The sequence below is a fragment of the Taudactylus pleione genome, unplaced genomic scaffold (assembly GCF_031769625.1).
Source record: "Taudactylus pleione unplaced genomic scaffold, aTauple2 ptg000396l, whole genome shotgun sequence".
Classification (NCBI taxonomy): domain Eukaryota; kingdom Metazoa; phylum Chordata; class Amphibia; order Anura; family Myobatrachidae; genus Taudactylus; species Taudactylus pleione.
Window position 1 is genome coordinate 2802442 of NW_028284797.1, and position 27535 is coordinate 2829976.

At 47.3% G+C, this 27535-nt stretch overlaps 1 pseudogene; it reads right to left on the reverse strand.

Annotated features, from left to right (window-relative positions):
- Positions 1 to 27535, reverse strand: LOC148506777 (uncharacterized; annotated as a pseudogene).

Below are 27535 nucleotides of genomic sequence, written 5' to 3' on the forward strand. Positions count from 1 at the left end.
TTACTCCCAAACTGACTCCTCTGGAACAGGTGAGGAACGCAGGTTTCCCGAATGAAGGTTGCAATTCCTCATGAAGTGGTCAGACGAACCACAGTATAGACATAATTTTTCCAGGCGACGTCGAAGATGTTCTTCAGGTGTGAGCTGAGAATGGCCAACCTGCATGGGCTCTTCAGTTGTGGGAGACTTGGCCCGACCTGCAGGAATAATACGTGACTTAGGATGATCTCCTCTGTTCCTCTCAAGACCACACTCCCGTAAACATAGGTCAATCTTCACACACAAGAGTGATTCTGGTAAATCTGCTGTAGCCAATTCATCCTTTAGTCTTTCAGATAAGCCGTTAAGAAATGTTGCTTTAAGGGCAACTCAGAAGCTATTGTAACTCAGAAGCTATTGTCTAGAAATGAACAACATACTGCCCTATGGATCGTGTTCCCTGCTTGAGTTGAAGTAAATCGTTAGAGGCAGCCACCAAATAACCAGGCTCATCGAAAATTCTTTTAAAAGAAGTAATGAACTCTGAGTAATTAGACACAACAGGATGAGAGCGTTCCCATAAAGGTGACATCCACTCCAAGGCAGAACCTTCCAGTAATTAAATAATGTAGACCACCTTAGCCCTTGGTGTTGGGAAATTATGTGGAAGCATCTCGAAGTGCACCTCACATTGGTTGAGGAACCCCTGGGCAGCCCTTCCAGTTGCCATTATAGCGGTTTAGGGTAGGTAACTGCAATCAAGACTTTGTGCCTGCTGTGGATATAACAGCGGGAGCAGACTGCACGGTAGGACTACTAGTTGAAGTACTGGGAGCTGGCAAGACAGACTGGATTCTGTCCAAATGTAAGGAAAGTTTTTGTAAATATTGAATAACTTGAGCAAGTGCTACCTCCTGTGTATCCAGATGGTGGCCAGATTTTGAAGAGAGTTTGCTCCAGGGTCTTGTGCTTTATTCGGATCCATTTGTAGGCCTGACCAAACTGTCATGGCTAGTGTCTCAGATTTACCTGTTTCAGGCATCGGGATGGAATCCGCAGCAGGCGAACTCAGAAGGAACCGAGGAGGTGATATATAGCTCTTTCTCATAGAGACTTGGGTAGCATGGAGAACTGCTTTTGGTGATAAATGGTAGCAATAGATAGCTGTGAAATGGCCAGGAGGAACCCAGCTAGACAGACTGGAGTAACTTGCAGAGCCAGTCAGGAACTAGTAGGAGCAGCTGGGTAGTGTAACTGCTGTAAGTGATGGTAGCGTCAATGGTCAGACTAACAGGAGCAGGGTGGAACCGGCTGAAGAACTTGCAGAACTGGACTGGGACTGGTAGTAGAACTTGCAGAACTAGACTGGGACTGATAGTAGAACTTTGCAGGTCCAGACTGGCACTGGCTGGAGAATTTGTAGAACCGGACTGGGACCCGTAGAATAACTAGCAGGGCGGGACTCGAACCGGTAGGAGAAATTAGCAGGACTGGGCTGGAACCGGCTGAAGAACTTGCAAAACTGGACTGGGACCGGTAAGAGAACTTTGCAGGACCGGACTGGAACCGGCTGGAGAACTTGCAGAACCAGACTGGAACTGCAGGAGCCTGGAATAGAACTTGCATACTGGGAGACAATAACAGCATAATCTGTTACGCCGCAGAAGTAGCTAGTTGTTCAGGCAATGAGTGCTTGCACTAATGCCCATTTTATCCACCTTGCTGGCTTACGATTGGTGGGGGCTTGAAGTCAGGCTCTGTGACTGGCTGGTTCAGGTCATGTGGTGAATGGCTGAGCATTGGGCTCAGTCCACTCTTTAGTAACAGATAGGTAAGGGGGGGACCACTGTGTAATAATATGTATTAACCTTATGCTGCTACTGTGTGGCATAATGTGAATAAGGGGCACTACTCTGTGGCATGAGGAATAAGGGGCTCTACTGTGTGGCATAATATGTATAAGAGGTACTACTCTGGGATAATGTGTAAAAGGGGTTCTACTGTGGCATACTTTGAATAAGTGGATCTGCTGTGTGGCATAATGTGTATAAGGGGCACTACTCTGTGGTATAATTTGTATAAGGGGTACTACTGTGTGGCATAATATGTATAAGGGGTACTACTGTGTGGCATAATGTGTATAAGGGGTACTACTCTGTGGCATAATGTGTATAAGGGGTACTACTGTGTGACATAATGTGTATAAGGGGCACTACTCTGTGGCATAATGTGTATAAGGGGTACTAATGTGTGGCATAATGTGTATAAGGGGCACTACTGTGTGGCATAATGTGTATAAGGGGCACTACTCTGTGGCATAATGTGTATAAGGGGTACTACTGTGTGACATAATGTGTATAAGGGGCACTACTATGTGGCATAAGGTGAATAAGCAGGTCTACTGTGTGGCGTAACATGAATAAGGGGTAAACTTGACATGTCAAGAGGACATAATTGTAGGCTGATGCAAATTTATAGTTCGCAGGGTGAGCTATGATGTCCCCTTTGCTGACTGGCCCAATGTGTATGGTGCATAGCTCTGCCCACTCCTTGATGCCCATTTAGCTGCCTCCGCTGTTCCCTGATTGGTTAACTGGTTTCCTCAAACAGGATAAACCATCGATGTAAAACACCAATGCCACCATCGGATTTGGTAAATGAAACCTGCAATCAGTATTACAAACCAGGCCGGCTCAGGAAAACTTTTGCTCACAAAGCCACAGTGGAAGTGATTTTAATGCATCTTCTGAGATTTATAGTTGATCCCTCCATTTGACATTAGAAGTAGGGGCCATTAGTTGTTTTTTTTATCACCCACCACTTCTATGGGAGGTGATTGAAGTCTCCATTACTAGGCTAGGGTTCATGGGAAGAATCCTATTAATCCGGTGGAGGGTTATTTATTATTTTCTGTTCATTTTTTTTTTCCTATCAGGTGGGGCTGGTTAGTTCAGTCAGCACTAAGCTTCATTGGACCTGATTCAGAGTCACACGCAATACCAATGTTCACATAGCCGAGAGATTTCTTGCAACTGCACGTGTGAAAATCCCTAAAAATTCTCACAGCACGTGCATTACACAGAGTGTACACACAAAGGCACTGTTGTGATTGAGATGTACAGTAACAAATGCCTTGTAAAAGGGCTGGGCATTCCTAGGCGGTGACTGGGAGGTGGCTAATTAGATGCACGGAGATGATCCATCTTATAAGAGTGTTATAGGAGTGTCGCGGCTGTGTCTCTGAAGTATTTACATACACAGATGCTTAATCGTTGATGCAAGTTTTGATGTTGGCGTCTAAAGATGCACCAAGCAGTATTACATCTTCTACAGACACTCAGAGTGCGCCTTGCCCATTCATACATATGGATGTACACCAGGGAAGAACTTTGTATCGACATTTGCATAAAGTTGCAGACGGTGACTGAATAATACAAGATGGGGTGATTCAGAGGTCAGAGGTGCATCCACCTATAATTCAGGCCTATTGAGTATTATTAAGTTACCTGCACAGCACAAGGGGCAGCATACAGTAATTATCCTTTATGTTTTTATATTCCAGCGTCCAGCCTTCACCTCATCAGGGAGCTGGGTTAAATTGGAGAATTAAAAGCTTGCAGAGGTCCCTGTGCATACTTGCCAGCTGTTCGGGAGAGTCCTGAATTTAGGGGAACTTTCCCGACCTCCCGTCTGAGTTGGCCAGTCTCTCTCTGCTGCCTACTTCCAGGAGTAAGTGGGTAGCTTGGAGGTTGGATGGCGCGATACACATTGAATCTGCCATCTTAGGGATATGGGATGTCAGAAGTAATGATGAACAAATATGTTTCCTTTGCAGTGCAGTGGTGCTTAATAAAGAGAATCATTTTTACACCATGGAAGGACAGGGCAAGTTAACAGAATTGACTTGCACCTCCCACTCGCTGATACTGACTGAACGGATACTCACTGACATAGATGAATCACATACAAAATAATGCATAGATGTATCTGTGTGTCCTACCCCTACCTTAATTCTAAATTACAGTGCAAAAACAAAGCTGCACAGTATTTGTTAGATACATGCAACAGCAGCCTACATTTTCCCTACATTCAAAAAAATAAATGCATTTGCACCCCTTACATTGCAACATGGTTTGTTCCAGGAGCAAATTGATCTTCGTTTTGGTTCTTTTTTTAAATTTGCTCTTAACTCTAAATCAGGCCTATTATACTTACCAGGGCCGAATTTACCACAAGGCAGTATAGGCGCCTGCCTAGGGCCAAGTGGGCGCTAAGGGGGCCCGCCTCTCTCTGCAAGTAAAATAGGTAGAATTTTTTTTAAATATTTTTTTAATTAACAATGACCATCTCCGCCCGCCTGCAGACAGAGCAGGGCTGCTGTACAGAATCCGGGTGGACGGGTGTGTGGGAATTACCCCCTTTGGCAAGCTGGCTGACATTGCTGCTTTCAAGAAGGGGGCGGGGGAGGGCGGAGCCGTCAGTGCTGATGGAGAGTTGGGGGTGGGCACAGTGATGCATTGTGCCCATCACCTTTAGCCCCGCCCCCAGCACGGAGGGATAATGGAAAATTATGGGACCCCTCCATTGAAGACCCACAACTGGCCTCACACACTAAAGTAAGTGTAATTACACTGTGCATTGCTCCTTCTCCCCTCTGTCCTTTCTGTCTCAGCACCTCTGCCCCTGCCTGGCTCTCTTTCCTTCACAGTAAATGCCTGTCCCCCTCCCCCAGTCATATATGTGTATGTATCCATGTCTCCCTCCCCCCACAGCAGTGTGTCTCCATGTCCCCCTCCCCCCACAGCAGTGTGTATGTCTCCATGTCTCCCTCCACCCACAGCAGTGTGTGTGTCTCCATGCCCTCCCCCCACAGCAGTGTGTGTGTCTCCATGTCCCCCTCCCCCCACAGCAGTGTGTATGTCTCCATCCCCCCACAGCAGTGTGTATGTCTACATGTCCCCCTCTCCCCACCAGCAGTGTGTATGTCTCCATGTCCCCCTCTCCCCACCAGCAGTGTATGTCTCCATGTCCCCCTCCCCCCACAGCAGAGTGTATGTCTCCATGTCTCCCTCCCCCCACAGCAGTGTGTATGTCTACATGTCCCCCTCTCCCCACCAGCAGTGTGTATGTCTACATGTCCCCCTCTCCCCACCAGCAGTGTGTGTGTCTCCATGTCCCCCTCCCCCCACCAGCAGTGTGTGTGTCTCCATGTCTCCCTCTCCCCACCAGCAGTGTGTGTCTCCATGTCCCCCTCTCCCCACAGCAGTGTGTGTATCTCCATGTCCCCCTCTCCACCACCAGCAGTGTGTGTGTCTACATGTCCCCCTCTCCCCACCAGCAGTGTGTGTCTCCATGTCCCCCTCTCCCCACCAGCAGTGTGTGTGTCTCCATGTCCCCCTCCCCCCACAGCAGTGTGTGTGTCTCCATGTCTCCCTCCCCCCACAGCAGTGTGTATATCCCCATGTCTCCCTCCCCCCACAGCAGTGTGTGTGTCTCCATGTCCCCCTCTCCACCACCAGCAGTGTGTATGTCTCCATGTCCCCCTCTCCCCCACCAGCAGTGTGTATGTCTCCATGTCCCCCTCTCCCCACCAGCAGTGTGTATGTCTCCATGTCCCCCTCCCATCAGCAGTGTTTATGTCTCCATGTCCCCCTCCTACCAGCAGTGTGTATGTCTCCATGTCCCCCTCCCCCCCACCAGCAGTGTGTATGTCTCCATGCCCCCCCACCAGCAGTGTGTGTCTCTATGTCCCCTTCCCCCCACCAGCAGTATGTATGTCTCCATTTCCCCCTGCCCCCACCAGCAGTATATATGTATGTCACCATGTCCCCCTGCCCCCCACCAGCAGTGTGTATGTCTCCATGACCCCCTCCCCCTCCTCCCAGCAGTGTGTATGTCTCCATGTGCTCCCCCCAGTCACAGGTGTGTATGTCAAGGGCGGGATGCATAACGCATTGCATTCGGGATATGATGCATCCCACCACTTTTCACTTGAATGCTGGCGTTGGTTACGCCGGTATGTATGAAGAAAATGCAAAGGACAGCTCTCTCGGTAAGTACGGTCCTTTGCAAATTAATTCCCTCGGGCATCCTTCTATGCATGCGCAGAAGGACACGCGCTGCGGGGGGGGTGCTGGGAGGTAACGGATCCCTCCCAGTGGGGCAGTCACGAATAGAAGCCCATTGGGTATCTGAAGATGGCGTTGCACACTGTATCAAAGCCCCAGAATGTATCGTATTCCGGGACTTGATGCATATAAGAAATGCGGTCAGACCCCCGAAAACTGCATTTTCGGGGGTTTGACCACATTTCTGACATTAGTGCATCCCGCCCCAGTGTATCCCTGTATCATCTTTGTGTGTGCCTGGCCTGTGTTTTCCTCCTTCATTTGCCTGTGTCTTCCATTACTCCTTTTATATCTGTCCCCCCATTGTGCCCCTCACTAACCACTGTTCCTCTTACCCTGTTCCTCCTTTCACCACCCCCTTCCTTCTTTTATTTGTCCCTCCTTCACTCCTCACCTTCCGCCTCCTTTTCTACTGAAGGTGACTGAGTCCTGATGGTGGACGATCAGAAGGGGCGAGGAGAAACCTGAGAATGGCAGGTAAGCACAATCTTCTGTTTTAAATTATTTTTCTCTTTAATGCTGCTGTTGCTGGAGAAAACTGCCATATTTTACTGCCGTGAGGGTTTTCGTCGACCATCAGTACTCAGTCACCTTCAGTAAACCTGAGGATGGCAGGTGAGCACAATCTTCTGTTTTAAAAAAAAAATTCTCTATAATGCTGCTGTCGCTGGCGAAATCCCTGACGGGAGTAAAATATGCCCGTTTTTGCCAGTGAAGCTTACCCTTATTAACAGCACAAGTATTATGGTGGTACTTGTATCGCCACAATACCTGTTCTTTCAGCAAATTAAAATACATAAAAAAAAATGCTTTATTTCTTGCAGAATATCTTTAGTTTATGTCATTTATTTCTTGCCTAGGGCCCCATGAAGTGTAAATCCGGCTCTGATACCTACTACTAATAAAATGTCTTCCAACTGGATTTTCCCATTTTTTTCCCATGATCATCTGTTTAAAAGGTTCTAATGTTAGATTAATATTTTGTTAGACTCATATTCACAACCCTTGATGTCTGACCATACCCATAACCACATGGGCATTATAAGAAATAGGTAACCAGATATCTAACGTAGCAAAATCTTTCATCGCTTTTTATTGACACGGATGTCCTGATGACACAATTGCAGCAATGAGTATACTATTGCAATGGCCACAATGTCTACAAGGTAATGTCCCATGCAAATAAGTGTAGTCTGTACATCGGGCTTACTCACTTACATCTGCCTTAATCATGATGTTTATAATATTATGTCCCTTTTTATATGAGAATAAAGGCATCTCTTACAATAGTTTTCCATATATCAATTATTTTCAATTGGCCAATATTTATGGATGAGGTTTTCAATATTTTTGGATTTACAGTTATATTTACATGCAAACAGTCAGTTAGAATACCATGTCATTGGATGTAATTTGTTTATGTCATAATCCCTTCACTGTGCAGTATGTCAGCAAATTCTAAATACAAGATAACAATATAAACTCCTGAATAAGGCTTGTTTATCTGATTAATGGACATATAGAGTTAGGGATTGTGATGTGGTATAATTGACTTAGCCCAAATAAAAAATAAAAAAATAATATATATATATAGCAAACTGGGGGGTGACAAAAAGTGCATATATAATAGTGTTTTTGAGCAAACCATGTGAGCAGGGGAGGAGGGCCTGCAGAGGTGATTGATAACATGTAGAGGATTATTACAGAGTAACTGTACCCAATTTGCAACCTGCAGTACTATAAGACAGATTTGATGACCAGTTCTTAAGAAACTGCTAATTATTTTCACAATTTTATAATTACTTTAAAAGGCAAATGAGAAAGATACAAACATAAAAACTCAAATACCTCCGCCATACACCATGTTATGTATTTAGAGGAGGTGGCATAAGGACCTTAGAAAGAAAGAGGAGGGGCTTTACAGTCTATAAATAAATATTATGCAATACAAAAATAACACATACTAAAAATGTTATAGCGAATGAGTAATACCTACAAATGAGTGCACATTCAAAAGAAGAATAAAAAAATCAAACCAATAATTTCTACTTTTCTCAATTCATTCTGGGAGACAAAATACATATATTGCCAATGTATAATGAGTTGGCCTATATAAGGATAACGTACCCATTTATGGGGCCAGTTAACTCTCGCTGGCAGTGGTCTGGAGCGCTCCCGCAGCTTTTCATCTAGCGGTCCCCACAGTCCTTAATCTGGCCCTGAGCATAGGTCCTGCTATCAGGCTACAGAGTCAATTATACCACAACAGAGTCCCTACCTTTATATGTCCATTAATCACATAAACAAGCCTTAATCAGGAGTTTATATTATTATCATTTATTTATAATATGCTGACATACTACACAGAGCTGCACAGTGAAGGGATTATGACATAAACAAATTACATGCAATGTCATGAAACAAAAGGTAAATATGGCCCTGTCCCAATGAGCTTACAGTCGAAGAGGATTGGGGAATGCCTGAAATAAAATGAAGGGAATTATTATTATTGTTGGTTTTATAACAATGGTAGCAGATGGACGTGAAAGCATAATTTTTATTATAAGGCAGTAGGTTTATCCTTGGTGAATGTCTTATCTGTGCTGCTACTGATAGTGTGACATGGGTGACACAATGAGACACAATACAAGAACCAGGCCTTGTAGAAACCTTAAAATTGTCATAACGGTCCACTACATTTATAATAACTGAGTCTGCATCCATATCTAGTTGTGGAATACAGAGGTAAGATTTATGTATACCATGAGCAGCAGCAACTGTAGGTACCAAGGAAGCACCAGCCTTCACAAACATGTGGCAGGTAGGACACAGAGCTGATCTAAGATACAGGCATCTCTAGCTGCTATCTGCATGCATTGTGATGTCACAGTGCAGGTCACAGCCCTATATAAAGCATGTCCAGCTACTGGCAGCCATTTTGTAATGAAGTTTTGTCCTACTGTACATAGATACTCTTGAGTAGTTCCTGATTTATTTAAGCGACTTTGGATAACAGCTACTGATATGGACTTTAGATTACATCTTCCTGAGCAGCAGCATTTTCAGAAAATAATCTAAATAACATCTTCAGGTAAGGACTATATAACAATATTTGTTACCCTTACCCCTTCAGACACCTCCCTTCATTTTATCTACAGTTTTCATTTAGAAACAATAGATATAGCAAATTATTCATTGATATGACACTGCATGACTTAAAATGGGTAAACACTTGTCCAATCCTCCGGGGATCAAACTCTAAACCAGACTGTTGACACAATCCTACTGGAGATTTGGTCGCAGATTCAACACCCAATATACAGTATGCCTACACACCTATACAATTTTACAGCAGATCTCAGATCTGCATCTGCTGAAATAGTCTGCTGATAGGAGTCACCATACATACTCTTCCAATCTTTGGCAGACCAGCTGCCACTCGCAGGTATGAATTGGGAGAAAAATTGATAACAAAGGGATGAATTGGGAGAAAAATAATCCTCCTTGAAATGAAACACTTCTGCTCTCCACGGATAACATTGAATCAAAGAAAATGAAATATACTTAAAAAAGGGGGAGGGGTGCAAAGGAAACCTGGCCCAAATTAAAAAATAAATGGGAGAAAAGGGTAGAGAGGTACAGACACAAATTAATAAAAAATATTATGGGGGTTGGGGCAGTGGCTGAACTTGTGAGAGGTGGGCCCAGGTGCAAAAATATGCTTTGGGCCCCACCTCCTCCACCCCAGTCCAGGTTTACAATATGTCACACAGCAGTGGGTGACAGGAACAAGCAGCGGGAGAAGCAGACGGTGACAGGGAGTAGCAGCGGGTGACTGGCAAAAGTAGAGGGTGACAGGGAGAAGTGGGGGGTGACTGGGAGAGGTGGAGGGTAATGGAGAGGCAGAGGGTGACAAGCAGAGGGTGACAGGGAGAAGCAGTGGGTGGCGGAGAGGAAGAGGGTGACAGGGAGTAGCAGTGGGTGACAGAGGCAGTGGGTGACAAGCAGAGGGTAACAGCGAGAAATAGTGGGTGATGGAGAGGCAGAATGTGGAGGAGAGGGTAACAGTGAGAAGTAGTGGGTGATGGAGAGGCAGAATGTGATGGAGAGGGTAACAGCGAGAAGTAGTGGGTGACAAGCAGAGGGTAACAGTGAGACGTAGTGGGTGATGGAGAGGCAGAATGTGATGGAGAGTGGGTGAAAGGGAGAGGGTGACAGGGAGAAGCAGTGGGTGACAGGAAGAGACAAAGTGCTAAATCCAATTAGGTACGAATGGCAAGTAGCGAGTTTGTTTCTTGAAACTCGCACACTTTGCAGCGAAGCGTGCTCCCGAGAATTCTCTAATCCAATTAAAAATGCCTATTCGCACTACTCGCAGCGGAGGGGTGCGAATTGACTGCCAAATGAGATTAGCGAGAAATGCATAAAAATGTGGAGAGACCAACCAGGACTCCCTAAAATGGATAATTTTGTTAGCAGGACTGTATAGAAGGCTGTTTGTGGGCATTAGGAAGGTACTGTACGTTTTTAAATGGTGTCAAATGGCTGAATTGTGCGTGTGTGGGGGGGGTTAAATGCAAGAAAATTATAAATAAAACTAACTTTTTGTTTAATCTCAAACTAATTAAACGAAAAATGCAAAAAGTAGTAGGAAAAAATTGATTTTGGGATACTTTGAGGGTACCTTGAAGAATGGAAAAGAAAACTATAAAAACAATTATTTTTCAACTTAAAAATTATTGTAAATAACTTTGGGGTGACTAAACTAACAAAAAATGTTGGGGTAATTTGAGGACATTTTTGTTTTTTACACCAAAAAATGGCATGTAATTATTGGAATAATTAAGCTAATTGGAAACTTCCAAATGCCTAAGTAGTCATTAGGGGGGTGTCCAAGGGGTTCAGCACAATGTCCCGACATTTTAACCTTAAAATAAAGATTTTCCTTTCCATCTCTCACCCTCAGGGAGTTGCGAATGGAAAGTTGCGAATTTTGGGCCTGATTCAGACCCGGTCGCAAGCGCTGAACGCTCGCAACCGGGTCGATGGTGGCCCACAGTGCATGCGCACGATGGAGCTGGCTCCGTCGTGCGCATGCGCGAGACCCGGCTACCGATGGGCAATCCGTCGCTCCGGGTCTCGCAACAAAGGGGGCGAGCTGTCGATGTTGAGTGACAGCTCGCCCCCTTTGGTGGGTGGGTTGGGGGGGGTGGCTGCCCAAACGGGGGCATTCCCATGAGAACGCCTGCCATTTGGGGGCGGCCCCACTGACATCATGAGTGATGTCAGTGGAGAGATTCCGGCTCTTTTAGAGCCGAAATCTCTCTGGGGCTTGCGGCCACGAGACCCTACCACAAGGGTCTCGTCGCAAGCCAGAAGGTCGCGATGGTCTTGACCATCACGACCATCATCATGGCTGCTCGCAATAGCTGTGGGTGGTCACCCACAGCTATGCGAGTGGCCAAGAGGCCGCACCAAAAAAGAAAAGGCCGAGCCCTGATTCAGAGCGAGCGCTCTGTCAGAGCGAGAGGCTCTGAATCAGGCCCTTAGTCTGACTGATTCAGTGCGAGTTGCTAATTGGATTGCAAAATTAATTCGCTATGCCCCAAAGTGTCTCATGACAAGTCAGAGTATGACAGGGAAAGGGTGTCAGGGAGAGGATGAGCGTAACAAGCAAATGTGACAGGGAGAAACATGGTGTCAGCGAGAGGCAGAGGATGATGGGGAGAGGGTGATAAGGAGAGGGTGATATGGAGAAGCAGTGGGTGACAGGGAGAGGGGGACATAAAGGTTGACATGGAAAAGTAGAGGGTGATGGGGAGAGGCATATGGTGATGGGAGAGGGTGACAAGCAGAGGGTGACAGGTAGGGTGATGGAGAGTGGGTGAAAGGGAGAGGTTGACAAGCAGAGGGTAAGAGAGAGAAGCAGTGGGTGACAAGGAAAGAGGAATAATGAGAGGGTGACAGAGAGAGGCAATGGGTGATGTAGAAAAGCAGTGGGTGGCAGGGAGAGGGTAACTAGGAGAGCTAGAGTGTGATGGAGAGTGGGTGAAAAGGACAGGCAGTGGGTGATGGGGATACTTAGAGGATGACGAGGAGAGGGTGACAGGGAGAGGCAGTGAGTGACAGGCAGAGGGTGAAGGGTAGACGCAGTGGGTAACGGGAGAGTCAGAGTGTGACTGGGGTCAGGTGACAAGCAGAGGGTGACAGAAGCAGTGGGTAGCAGGGAGAGGGTGATGGAATGTGGGTGACTGGGAAAGGGTGACAAGCAGACAGTGACAAGTAGAAGCAGTGGGTGACAGGGAGAGACAGAGAGTGACAAGCAGAGTAGGACAGGGAGAAGTAGTGGGTGAAAGGGAGAAGCAGAGGATGACAGGGAGTAGCTGTGGGTGACGGAGAGAGTGGCAGGGAGAGACAGGGCATGACGGAGATGAGAGGGTGACATAGAGAGGGAAAGTGTGATGGGGAGTGGGTGAAAGGGAGAGGGGGGCAGAGAAAGGGTGACAGGGAGTGGGGAAAGGCAGAGGGTGGTAGGAGAGGATGATGGAGCTGGGGTGAAAGGAAGCGGTTAACAGAGGGAGAGGGTAACAGAGAGAAGCAGTGGGTGACAGGGAGAGACAATGGGTAATGTGGAGAGGCAGAGAGTGACGGCAAGATGGCCACAGGGAGAAGCAGAGTTTGATAGAAAGTGGGTGAAAGGGACAGGGTGACATGGAGAAGCAGTGAGAGACAGGGAGAAAGGGAGAGGGGGACAGAAAGGGTGACAGGGACAGGCAGAGGGCGATGGGGAAAGGCATAGGGTGATAGGAGTGACAAGCAGAGGATGATGGAGAGTGGGTGAAAAGGAGAGAGTAATAGAGAGAAGCAGTGGGTGACATGGAGAGAAAGACAGTGAGATGGTGACAGCGAGAGGCAATTCGTGATGTGGAGAGGCAGAGGGTGATGGGGAGTGGGTGACAAGCAGAGGGTGACAGTAACAAGCTGTGGGTGACAGGGAGAGGCAGAGTGTGACGGAGAGTGGGTGAAAGAGACAGGCAGTGGGTGATGCTGATGAGGAGAGGGTGACAGGGAGAGACAGTGGGTGACAGGCAGAGGGGGATGAGAGAGGCAGAGGGTGACTGAAGTCAGGTGACAGGGAGAAGCTATTGTGACAGAGAAGGTGACAAGGAGAGGCAGACGGTGACAAGGAGAAGCAGTGGGTGACAGGGTGAGAGGGACAGTGAGAGGGTGACAGGTAGAGGCAATAGGTGATGTGGTGAGGCAACGGGTGATGGGGAGTGGGTGACAAGCAGAGGGTTATAGTAACAAGCAGAGGGTGACAGAGAGAAGCAGTGGGTGAAGAGCAGAGGGTGACAGGGTGAGGCAAAGAGTGATGGAGAGTGGGTGAAAGGGACAGGCAGTGGGTGACAGGGAGCGGTAGAGGGTGACAGGCAGAGGGGGAAGGGTAGAGGCAGAGGTTGACTGGGATTGGGTGGCTAGCAGAGGGTGACAAAGATAAGTAGTCGGTGACAGTGTGAAGCAATGGGTGACAGGGAGAGGTAAAGGGTGTCAAGAAGAGGATGAAAGGGAGAGAGAGAGAGACAGTGAAAGGCAATAGGTGATGTGGAGAGGCAATGGGTGACATGGAGTGGGTGACAGTAACAAGCTGTGGGTCACAGGGAGAAGCACTGTGAAACGCAGAGGGCTACAGGGTGAGGGTAACAGGGAGTGGGTGAAAGGGACAGGCAGTAGGTGATGGGGAAAGGGTGATGGAGAGGCAGGAGGTGACAGTCAGACGGTGAAGGGTAGAGCCAGAGTGTGATGGGAGAGGCCAGAGGGGACTGGGGTCAGGTAAGAAGCAGAGGAAGAGAGGTAGAAGCAGTGGGAGACAAGGAGAAGCAGTGGGTGACAGAGAGAAGGTGACACAGAGAAGCAGAGGGTGACGGAGATGGAAAAAGGGATAAGCAATGGGTGATGGAGAGGCAGAGTGTGATGGGGAGAGATTGACAAGCAGAGGTTGACAGGGAGAGGGTGACAAGTAGTGGGTGATGGAGAGTGGGTGAAAGGGAGAGGGTGACAAGCAGAGAGTGACAGGGAGAAGCAATGGAAGACAGGGAGAGAGGGACAGTGAGATGGTGACAGGGAGGCAGTGGGTGATGGGGACTGGGTGACGGAGAAGATGACGGAGAGGGCGAGGGTGACAGGGAGAAGCAGTGGGTGAAGGAGATGCAGAGGATCACAAGCAGAGGGTGACAGGGAGAGGGAGACAAGGAGCAGCTGAGGGCGCAGGAGAGAGAGTGACAAGCAGAGGGTGATAGGGAGAAGCAGGAGTAACAGTGGGTGACTGGGAGATGGTGATAGGGTGAGGCAGGGGGTGACGGAGAGTGGGTGAAAAGAAGAGAGTGACAGGGGAGGCAGAGGGTGATGGGGAGTGAGTGATGAGGAGATGGTGAAAGGGAGAAGCAATGGGTGACACGGAGAGGCAGCGTTTGACAAAGAGTGGGTGAAAATTAGAGGATGACGGGTAGAAACAGTGGGTGACACGGAGAGGCAGATGATGACAAAGAGTGGGTGAAAATTAGAGGATGACGGGGAGAAACAGTGGGTGACACGGAGAGGCAGAGGGTGACAAAGAGTGGGTGAAAATTAGAGGATGACAAGGAGAAACAGTGGGTGACAAAGAGTGGGTGAAAATTAGAGGATGATGGGGAGAAACAGTGGGTGACATGAAGAGGCAGAGGGTGACAAAGAGTGGGTGAAAATTAGAGGATGACGGGGAGCAACTGGGTGACACGAAGAGGCAGAGGGTGACAAAGAGTGGGTGAAAATTAGAGGATGACGGGGAGAAACAGTGGATGACAAGCATAGGGTGAAGGGTAGAGGCCTCTATGTGAGGGTATGTGAGGTCTCTGTAGGAAGGAATAAAGCGGGTAAATTATGTTGAAAGGGTTCACTGGGGCATTAATGGAGAGCATTAGTGGGAGAGACAGGCAGAAAAAAACAAGGGGGTTTAACATGAAAGCTTAGGAAAGACAATGCTAGTGGAAGAATTAAGTAAGGGGATAGAAAAGAAATGTCAGTGAAGTAGAGAGGAATCAACAGTCAGCTCTATGGGAAAAGGCAGAGAGAGAAAGAGGAGGTGGAGAGAAAAGAGAGAAAGAAAGAGTATGAGAGAGAGAGAGAAAGGGATAGAGAGAGCCTGGATATATTTTTATTTTCAAAACATACTTTGATGGCAGTTGCCTGTCTTGTCCTCACTGGCTCTAGCAGTAAGGCTCCTCACTGCAGCTGCATCTGTATCTCCTCCTCCCAGCATTCACTGCGGCCAACCGAGACAGCTGCAACATTGCTGATGTGAAGAGTGATGATTGATCTCATCACCCTTCATTTGAACTTATGATGCTGCTGCGGCTCCATACCCTCAGCCCCCGCTCCAGTACTCCAACCTCATACTGCATCATTCTTTTTACGGCCAATGGCGCAGAGGCAGGCGGCGTATAATGAGTCAGTCTGACTCACTATAATGCTTCCAGCTGCAGGCCCCTTCACTGCGGCGGGCCACAGTGCAATACATCGGCTGCACCACCGCTAGTTTTACCCCTGAGTGAGGGGGAGAGTGTACCAGGCTCAATTTAAATAAATATATAGGGATGGTAGGCAGATAGGACCAAGCCCAAATAAATAAAAAACATATAGCATGATGGAGAAATGAGGGTAAAGAAAAAAGTGCAAGGTGGCAAATTATAAATACCTACAGTATACATATATAATAGTATTTTGGAAAAAAAACATTGGAAGGGGTCTGATGAGGTAATGTAGAGGATTATTACAGAGGGCAGCACAGACGGTGTAATGGTTAACATTACTGCCTCACAGCACCGAGGTCGTGGGTTCAGCCACGGACCTAACTGTGTGGAGTTTGTATATTCTCCCTGTGCATACGTGGGTTTCCTCCGGGTGCTCTGGTTTCCTCCCACACTCGAAAAATATACTGGTAGGTCAATTGGCTACAAACAAATATTAACCCTAGTGTGTATGTATGTGGAAATTGACAATATAGATTGTAAGCTCCACTGAGGCAGGGACTGATTGTGAATGGACAGATATTATATGTAAAAGCGCTGCGGAATATGTGTGTGCTATATAAATAACTGGTAATAAATAAAAAATAAATAAATGACAGAGCAAAAGCACCCCAATTGCACATTTGCATTAGATAGATTTGATGGCCACTTCTTAACCAATTGCCTTGCGTGGTCGCATCCGATGTGACCACACCAGACTGGGCTTTCCCTGACATCAGATGTGACCACACCAGACTGGGCTTTCCTTGACATGGACACATCTGATGGTGGCATTCCCCCGGCGTGGCTGCAGGCAGTTGTGACTTCTGTAGAAGTAGCAGCTGCAGCTCCTGGTAGCCACGGCTGCTGCTGTGTCCCAATTACTGTGGTCAGCAGTGATCGGGCAGCCGACAAGACCCTCCCTTCTGGTGCAGCTGCTGGGCAGCCGTGAGCTCAACATAAGCAGTAGCCCCGCAGCTCCTGTGAGCCGTTGCTGCTGCTGTGCTTCTGGACATCCCAGCATCATCTCCCGGCGCTGCTGCCTGTAACTACCTGTGTCCCCTGGCAGCCAGTGCCGAACTACCTCCTCCTGAAACATCTGCTGCTGTGTGGCGGCCCTGGCAGCCAGCAGCACTCCCACCCACTCCTTCTGGCTTCAGCTCCTCCTCTGTCCCACTGCTGGCCATAGTGATCGTGCAGTGCAGTGTACAATATATATTAGTATTGCCAGGGTTTAAATCTTCAAGTTATTAAGTTTTATTATGTGTGGAGTGAAAGGCCCATAACAGGCTGCCAAGCGCACTCTGCTATGAGGTCCAACCGGGACGGCAACCTTTGTGAAGTTTTCATCCAAATCCATCCAATAGAAGGCCCAGAACAGGCTCCTCGGGTCAAAGTTCTGGCCAGCGTACACCAACGGGAGGTCCGACCGGGCCCACAACCCCCTAGTATGTCTCCTGGGATCCAATGTTACCACTCTGTGAAATTTTTTTCCAAATCTATCCAGTGGAAGGCTCAGAACAGGCTCCCTGGATCAAAGTTCTGCCCAACATACACCAACGGGGAGGTCCGACCGGGACCTCAACCCCCTAGTATGCCTTCTGGGATCCAATGTTACCACTCTGTGAAGTTTTCATCCAAATCCATAGAGTGGAAGGCTCAGAACAGGATCCCCAGGTCAAAATTCAATCACACATCTCTAACATAATCTCACAGACACATCTTCCTCATCCGCCATGACGAAACATACAAAGATCTTCCACTCGCTTTGACCAAACAAAGAAGACTATGACAGTCCAACTGCAGGTTCAGACACATCTAAATGGGCAGTTGCCCAAGGGCCCCAGGATTCCAAGGACCCGTGGGCGATAGCATCCCTATCCCCATCGCATAGCTGCCACCGCTGATAGTCCTGCATGGGGAGGAGGCAGAGGCGGGTAATGGCTCATGGGGGGAACTAGTGGCGGTGCAGCCGGTGCATTGCATCGGGGCCCGCTGTGGTGCTGGGGCCCATAGCCGCTAGTGTCCTCTGGGCCCCAAGTGTAGGGCAGACTGCAGTGAGAGCGGTCTGCCCTACACAGTTTACAAACACAGCGGCGGCTGTGTGTTTGTTATAGCAACCAATGAGAGTCAGACAAACTCTCATTGGCTGCTGCGTCGTCCATGGAGGGAGCCGGCTGGAGCTCACCCCACAGCGGGTGGTGGGAGAGATTTCATGATGTCTCTCCCATCCCATAGTGCAGAGCGAGAGATGGCCCGGAGGAGTGGATAGCGGCGGTCGTTGGCAGGAGCGGGCATCAGGTAAGTTGCTTTTTTTTTGTGTGTGTGCAAGGGTGCTACTGGGGGCACTATATAGGGGGGGCGCTACTGGGGGCACTGTATGGGGATTACTACTAGGGGCAATGCATAGGGGGGATTACTACTGGGGGCACTGCATAGGAGGGATTACGACTGGGGGCACTGCATAGGGGGACTACTACTGGGGGCAATGCATAGGGGGATTACTACTGGGGCCACTGCATAGGGTGGACTACTACTGGGGCCACTGCATAGTTGTTGGAAACTGGGGGCACTGCATAGGGTGGACTACTACTGGGGGCACTGCATAGGAGGGACTACTACTGGGGGCAATGCATAGGGGGACTATTACTAGGGGCAATGCATAGGGGGACTACTACTGGGGACACTGCATAGGGGGGACTACTAATGGGGACATTGCATAGTGGGACTACTACTGTGGGCACTGCTTAGGGATTTCTACTGGGGCACTGCATAGGGGGGACTACTACTGGGGGCACTGCGTAGGGGGTACCACTTCTGGGGGCACTGTATAAGGGACACTGCATAGGAAATTTGTTTTACTGTACATAATCAGAATGTAACATGTGTTTTTTTTCTGTAAATGACTTCTGTTTTTCGCCCGATAGCCAACGCCCCATTACTTTTCAGCCAGCCCTCGTGTATGTGTATATATATATATATATATATATTCGTGAAAAAAGCGGCACTCCCAGTTTCCAACAGTTTAAACAAAATGCAGTGATTTACTGTGCAACGTTTCAGGATCAACCCCCGTCATCAGGACACACAAAGAATGATAGAGCATAACAATTATTTATACTTACAAACAAGTGCATAAGTCCCACAGTGTGTAGCCCGTATCCCCGGCGGCCGGCGTGCTACTTCCAGTTTCACCTGTGACATCACACCGGAAGTGACGTCCACAGGGTTCCCGGGCTGACACAGCTGCTAGGGAGATAAACAACAGTGATAAAACAAGAGTCAAATGTCTGCAAAAACTGTGAATGACAATATGAATGTCCTCTCTGTGAATAATAAAATATAAACTAGTGAAACTGTAAATATCTTAATGAATGTCCTTGAAAAATAAAAAATAAAGAATAAACATTGAAAATAATTATAGTGATACATATAAATCAGAGAGTGACATCTTGTGGTGAAAAAGCATATCTTCATATATTATATATATTGGTAACAAATCCTACTTAATGAATTTACATAAAAATGCACATAGAGCCTGTAACTTAAATAAAGAATATTTTAAAATCAATGCAAAATCCAGTTGTATCATTGGGTATTGCTTAAATATTAATACTTGATATTTAATGTTAATAATTCATAATAATCCATAAAAATGGACCGTAATTACCATTTTTTAATGTAAAATATGCCATCGTAACTACTGGTTTGAATAGAACATCATCTTCTGGCTATCTCTGCAATATTCATCCAGGGAGTCCTCAATTGGGAAGTGGACTTCCTAAGTCATCAGGACATACAAGTCGGAGAGTGGGTTCTCCTCCTGGGGGTTTTTCAACTCCTGGTGGACAAATGGGACCTACCAGAATAAGACCTCATGGAATCACATCACAACCACAAGATCTTCAGGTATGGGTCCAGTACCAAAGATCCCTCAGCCGCCTTTAGGAATGCACTGGCAGTAAGATGGGACTTCAAGCTGGCGTATCTCCTTCCTCTGAGTTTCCCTTCCAAAGATTCTCAGGAAATTCAAGCAGGAAGGCGGATCAGTAATACTAGTGTCTCCTGCTTGGCCTAGATGTCATTGGTTCACCGACATACGGAATCTATCCATAGATAGTCCATTTCTTCTTCCTTTATGGCCGGATCTGTTAGTGCAGGGTCCCTGCCTGCATCCGGTCTTACCTCATCTGTCCTTGATGGGGTGGCTCTTAAGGCTTCCATCTTAAGAGCCAAAGGTTTCTCCAGATCTGTGATTTAAACAATGCTTAGGGCATGAAAGCCTTCCTCTGCCCGCATCTGTTACAGAGTTTGGCATTCTGTTGGGTGTTCCCACAAGAAAGTATGGTAAGTATGCAATAACTTTTATTTTTACTATAAGGCAGTAGGTTTTATCCTTGGTGAATGTCTTATATGTGCTGCTATCGATGGTGCAACATGGGTGACACACACAATACAAGAAGTCTTAAAATAGTCATAACTGCCCTCTGCATTTATAATAACTGAGTCTCCATCCTTTTCTGTTTGTGGAATACCGCGTTAGGATTTATGTATCCCCTAAGATGCAACATCTGCAGGTACCACGGAAGCACCAACCTTCACAAACATTTATTGATGTTATATAAATGTGGCAGGTAGGGCCCAGAGCTGATCTAAGCTACAGCCATCTCTAGCTGCTGTCTGCATGCATTGTGATGTCACAATGCAGGTCACAGCCCTATATAAAGGATGCCCAGCCTTTTGACATTTTGTCCTACATTGACAGTCTCTGAGTTGCTCCTGTTTTATTTAAATGACTTTGAATAACAACTACCAATAAGGATTTTGGATTACATCTTCCAATAAGATCCTAAACAACAACATCTTCAGAAAAAAAACTTTAAAACATCTTCAAGTAATGACTATATAACAACTTTTGTCCTGTCACCCTTATCCTTCAGACACCTCCCTTCATTTTATTGGCAGTTCTTAATTTAGAAACAATGGATAGAGCAGATTATTCATCTGATGTGATGCTGCATGACTTAAAATGGGCACACACTTGTTCAATCTTCCAACTGTGAACCAGACTGTTGACACATTCCTCCTGGAGACTTGGTTGTAGATTCAACACCCAATATATGACTACACACCTGTCCAATTTTACAGCAGATCTCAGATCTGATCTGATGAAACAATCTGTTGATAGGATTGTGTCACCATACACACTCTTCCAATCTTCAGCAGACCAGCTGCCACTCACAGGGATGAATTGGGAGAAAAATAGATAATACAAAAGTAATCATCCATTAAACCAGTGGTCCGGGAACAGGGGTAAATTACCCCACATGGGGTAAAACTGAAATTCCTGGGGGTAATGGATGCAGGGCTGGAGATGCACATGAACCGGGTGCGCCGCTGCACCGCAGGGAGGCTCTAAGCCGGACGCCCGCTGAGATGTTATTACCAGTGGGCGCCAGGCTCATTCCCTGCAGCGCTGCATTAGCCGAAGGCTGGAGTTCTCTTCTGAACTCCAGGTTCCGGCTCTCCCCATGTGCACTATGGGAGAGACGTCCTGACGTCTCTCCCATAGTTCCAAGGAGCAGCCGGGCGGACAGGACGGTTGCGGATGCAGGAGCGGGGATTAAGGTAAGTGGTTTTTTTTTTGTACAAGCGGCACTACAGGGGCATAACTATGAGGGCACTGCTACAGGGGCATAACTTTGAGGGCACTACTACAGGGGCATAACTATGGGGGCACTACTACAGGGGCATAACTATGGGAGCACTGCTACAGGGGCATAACTATGAGGGCACTGCTACAGGGGCATAACTATGGGGGCACTGCTACAGGGGTATAACTATGAGGGCACTGCTACAGGGGCATAACTATGGGGGCACTGCTACATGGACATAAATGTGGGGGCACTGCTACAGGGGCATAACTATGGGGGGCACTGCTACAGGGGCATAACTATGAGGGCACTGCTACAGGGGCATAACTGGGGGCACTGCTACAGGGGCATAACTATGAGGGCACTACTACAGGGGCATAACTATGGGGGCACTGCTACAGGGGCATAACTATGGGGGCACTGCTACAGGGGCATAACTGGGGGCACTGCTACAGGGGCATTATATGGGGGCACTACTACAGGGGCATTATATGGGGGCACTGCTACAGGGGCATAACTATGGGGGCACTACTACAGGGGTATTATATGGGGGCACTACTATAGGATTTCCTTTTTTTTCAAATCAAGGGGGTAATGTTGGCGTATCTAAATATATTTTGGGATAAAAGGTAAAAAAGTTCCCTGATCCCTGCATTAAATGAAACTCCTCTGCTCTCTGTTTAACACTGAATCAAAGGAAAGGAAATATACATAAAGAAAGTGGGGAGGGCTGCAAAGAAAACCAGACCCAAATTAAAAAATACATGGGAGAAAAAGGTAGAGAGGTACAGACACAAATTAAGCAACATGTTAGGGAAGTGAGGGGGAGAGAATACCTGGCCCAAATTCTATAAATATACAGTATAGTCAGATAGGACCAAGCCCAATTAAAAACATATATAGCATGATGGAGAAAGGGGGTTATGAAAAAAAGTGCAAGGTGTGCAAATTAGAAACATCTATACATATATAACAGTATTTTGGGAAAACTATATGGGGAGGGGTCTGATGAGGTAATTGGTAATATGTAGAGGATTATTACAGAACAAAAGAACACCAATTGCACACTTCGAACCTGCAGTACTATAAGACAGATTTGTTGACCAGTTCTCAAGAAATTGCACATTAATTTCCCAATTTTATAATTACTTTAAAAGGCAAATAAAAAGGATACAAACATAGAAACACAAATGCTTCCCCCATACACCATTTTATGTACTTGTACTTAGAAGAGCTGAGATTAGAAAGTTAGAAAGAAAGGGGGCCGGGATTCTTTACAGTATATAAATAAATATAACGCAATAAAAAAATAACAAAATCTAAACATATTACTACATATGAGTAATACCTACAAATGAGTGCACATTCAAAAGAAAAAAAAATTTAAACCAATAATTTATCCTTTTATTCATTCTATCTGGATGACAAAATACACATTTTCCAAATGTGTAATGAGTTGGCCTATATTCATTGGGCAGCGGTCTGGAGGGCTCCCACAGCTTTTCAGATAGCGATCCCCACACTTCTTAATCCGGTCCTGAGCATAGGTCCTGCTATCAGATTACAGAGTCAATTATACCACTACAAAGTCCCTGCCATTTATATGTCCATTAATCAGATAAACAAGCCTTAATCAGGAGGTTTTTATTATTATCAATTATTTATAACGTGCTGACATACTACACAGTGCTGCACAGTGAACGGATTATGACAAAAACTAAACACATACAATGACATGAAACAAAAGGAAAATCTAGCCCTGCCTCAATGATCTTTCAGTCTAAAGCTGGGTACACACTGACAGATACATTGGCCGATCAATTGATCGGCCAATGTATCTGCTGTCCGTTGGGCAGTGTGTACCCGCGATATGTCGGTGAACGCCGGCATTCACCAACATATCGCATTGGCTGTGCTGCACAACCGATGGACAGATATGTCTGCAGACATATCTGTCCATCGGCAGGTGTGAACGGGCGGTCGGCAGACCGTCTGTACACACACAGCAGCAGTCGTGAGGAAGAGAGCAGGACACGCCCCCGCTTACTTGGACATGCCCCTGACACGCCCCTGCTCGCCGGGACCTGCAGGCAGACACAGATGATGATTGTTCAGTGTGTACGAACAACCATCATCTGCAGATATAGCTGTAGATCACTCGATCTGCAGATATATCTGTATAGTGTGTACCCACCATAAGAGGTATGTGGAACACCTTATACAAAATGAAGGGAAGTATTATTATTATTATTGTTTATTTTTAACAATGGTAGCAGATGGATGTGAAAGTGTTTAGTTATTATAAGGCAGTAGCTTTATCCTTGATGAATGTCTTATCTGCGCTGCTACTGATAATGTGACATGGGTGACATGTTGAGACACATTACAAGAACCAGGCCTTATAGAGAAACCTTCAAATAGTCATAACTGTCCTCTGCATTAATAATAGCTGAGTCTCTATCCTCTGTTTTTTGGGATACAGAGCTACAGTTAAATTTATGTATCCCATGAGGAGCAGCAACTGCAGTCACCAAGGAGGCACTAGTCTTCACAAACATTTATTGATGTTACATAAATGTGGCAGGTAGGGCCCTAAGCTACAGCCATCTCTAGCTGCTGCCTGCATGTATTGTGATGTCACAATGCAGGTCACAGCCCTATATAAAGAAAGCTACCGGCAGCCATTTTGTGGTGACATTTTGTCCTACATTGATACTGTGAGGATACCGGGGGAAAATGGGAGGTTGTTGAGGTGGAGTTTGGCATTACAAAGTTTCAACTTTTCCATTTCTCACAAAAAGGGACGAGAACATCACAATGCGGACGGGCTATCCAAATGTGAGGAAACAAATATCAGGCTTTACAGACCCTCGGGCAAAGTCGACAGTCAGGGCTCCAACATCGGGACCATGTCTGTCTCTTCAATTTAAGAAGGAGGAGGTAAGTGAGGAAGCAAGGGAAAGGGGTTTCTAAGACTTGCCTGCATGTTGAAAAGAGTTAACCCCATGACCCAGTTCTGTGTTCTTAAATTGAAGCCCTCAGTCTGCAGAAGTCTCATACAGGAAGTATGCCAGCAGCAGACAGCAAGGGAGTGTTTCTGTTACAAAGCCCTCCTCCTTTCTCTCTGGAAAGACTGACATCAGGGCTCACCAATGAGAGAGAGAGGGAGGTAGGGTGGTGCAGTAAGGGGAATTGTGGGAAGTGTGTGAGTACAGTGTGACTCTGGAGGTTGGGTGTTGTCCCCTCTCAGTGTCTTTAGATATATACAGTAACAGCTCTGTGTGCCCTGCTACAGCTGTCATTGCTGTCCAGGTACGGAGGAGATATAGAGCAGCTGGAAAAGACTTTGCTGAACTCTGGGTGGGCTTTATTGATATAACCCTGTTTACTGTTTGCTGGATGTCTGTGTCTCCATGATTAAAGTTCATCTTGCCTTCATTATAACCTGTTCCACTGTGTGATTCTTGAACCCCAGGACCCAGGTCCCCTGGTATCCTCACATTTGGCGGCAGCGGTGGGATGTCACGCAGTTTCTGCAGTAATTCCAGGGGAGTGAGTATAAGCTACGCTAACACCAGAGAATATCAGCATGGAGTTACAACCGGAGGCCAAATTTAAAACGTCATGAGAGAGCAGAAGTTTTATGGGACAGCCCGGAAACTGCACCTGCAAGGATTTTGCAGGATGAAGGGAATTGCGTATAATGGGACTGACACCCGGGAGATTCTGGTACTTCAGTTGTTGGAGTGGGATTGTGCACACCCAGAGGATCCCCACCACCTGAGTGATGATGAAGAAGGACCAACAGGCAGCGGAAGCACTTCTTCCAGTTGGTTACCCGAGTCAACCACCGCTACTCCTGCCCTACTACAGAGCTGGCTGGGGGCACTAGGTGAAAGAGCAACTACACAAGAGAGAGCTGGAGTGATCCAAGCAATATTAGGGGTGCAAATCCCTACTAGCAGTGGAACTATTCTCTCGCCCAGAGGGGCTGAACAAGAGAAGCGGCGCTTGGGATTTAAGGATGTTCCCACATTTTGAGAGAATGAAACTGACATTGACACTCACCTCCAAATCTTTGAGAATCTCATGGGAGTGCACGGGATAGAGCCAGCTGAACGGCCCAAGTACTTGGGGCCAAGTCTCACTGGTAGGGCTCTGGAAGCATACCGGGCTCTAACTACCCAGGAATGTGGAGTCTACACCAGTTGTCCCCCGGGGGTGGCAATTTGTACATACTGTCCAGGAATCACCCGGGAGGCAGGAATCAGGTCTGGCTCAACCAATGTGAGTGAGGCCCCAGGATCTCATAGGCCATGTATCCGCTGGTCCTCTACCAGGCTGTAAGTGCCCCTGCATATTCTGAGGAGTTACCTGCTCCTCCCCCAGAACCAGGTCTACAATATACACCCCATCCATCATCTCGGCCGCATCTGACTGGATGACCTCCTCGCAATAATCCTCCATGGGGGTTACATACCACAGAGACTGGGGCCAGTCTAGCCCCAGGGAATGGCCCTCATGTGCGTGGAGAGTCCCTCAACAAGTGTCCTGGTTGATTGCAGCGGTAACACTTCCGAGGTTCTGGGTTAGCCACTTTGAATCTGGGTGGTTGATAAGAGATGTTTTTGATAGGGCCTCCTTTACTACTATCATTGATGTGCAGTTCTCTGTCAGGGAGCTTCTCCACTCGTTGGGTTCTTGTACCACCTGTTGCACTGAAGACTCTCAATTGGGGACGGTTAGCTATATATTCCTCAGCCCATTCTGCAGCTTGTTCACATGTGCTGAGCTTCCGGTCTGCGACCCACTCCCGTACCTCTGGTGCCATCTTAATCATTAGTTGTTCTACCACAATTAGGTTGACGATCTGCTCTGCAGAAGTGGCCTGTCTACCCTCGAGCCATTTTCCACAGGCTTGCTGCAGCTGGCTGGCAAACTCTTAGTAGGAAGCAGTCCCACTTTTGCTCAGTGTCCTGAATTTGAGCCGATAAGATTCTGCAGTGATCTGGAACTTAGCCAGCAATGCCTTCTTATACAAGTGTAGACTCCACATTCCTGGGTAGTTAGAGCCCGGTAGGCTTCCAGAGCCCTACCAGTGAGACTTGGCTCCAAGTACTTGGACCATTCAGCTGGCTCTATCCCGTGCACTCCCATGAGATTCTCAAAGATTTGGAGGTGAGTGTCAATGTCAGTTTCCTTCTCTCAAAATGTGGGAACATCCTTAAATCCCAAGCGCCGCTTCTCTTGTTCAGCCCCTCTGGGCGATAGCACTGTTCCGCTGCTAGTAGCGATTTGTACCCCTAATATCGCTTGGATCACTCCAGCTCTCTCTTGTGTAGTTGCGCTTTCACCTAGTGCCCCCAGCCAGCTCTACAGTAGGGCGGAAGTAGCGGTGGTTGACTCGGGTAACCAACTGGAAGAAGTGCTTCTATTGCCTGTCGATCCTTCTTCATCATCACTCAGGTGGTCGGGATCCTCTGGGTGTGCATGATTCCACTCCAACATCTGAAGTACCAAAATCTCCGGGGTGTCAGGGCCTGAATCAGACACGCTCACAAGCGCTGAGCGCTTGCAAGCGGGTCGATGTTGCCCAAGTGTGCATGCGCACGAAGGAGCCAGCTCCGTCGTGTGCATGCGCGAGACCTGAATAACGATGGCCAAGCCATCATTATGGGTCTCGCACCAAAGGGGGCGTGCTGTCGATGTTGATTGACAGCACGCCCCCTTTGGTGGGCGTGCCGGGGGCGTGGCTGCCCAGACGGAGGCATTCCCATGGGAATGCCTACCATCTGGGGCCGGCCCCACTGACATCACCAGTGATGTCAGTGGGAGTGCTTTTGGCTCTGATAGAGCCAAAAGCACTCCAGGGCTTGCGGCAGCGAAACCCTAACGCAGGGTCTCGTTGCAAGCCCGATGGTCGCGATGGTCTTGACCATCGTGACCATCATTTTGGCCACTCGCTATAGCTGTGGGTGGTCACCCACAGCTATGCAAGCGGCCAGGTGGCCGCTCCAATAAGGAGCAGGGATGGCCCCGATTCAGAGCGAGCGCTCTGTCAGAGCGTCCGGCTCTGAATCAGGGCCTCAGTCCCATTATACGCAATTCCCTTCATCCTGCAAAATTCTTGCAGGTGCTGTTTCCGGGCTGTCTGATAAAACTTCTCCTGCTTTCTCATGATGTTTTCAATTTGGCCTTCGGTTGCAACTCCTGACTGACTCTCCATGCTGAT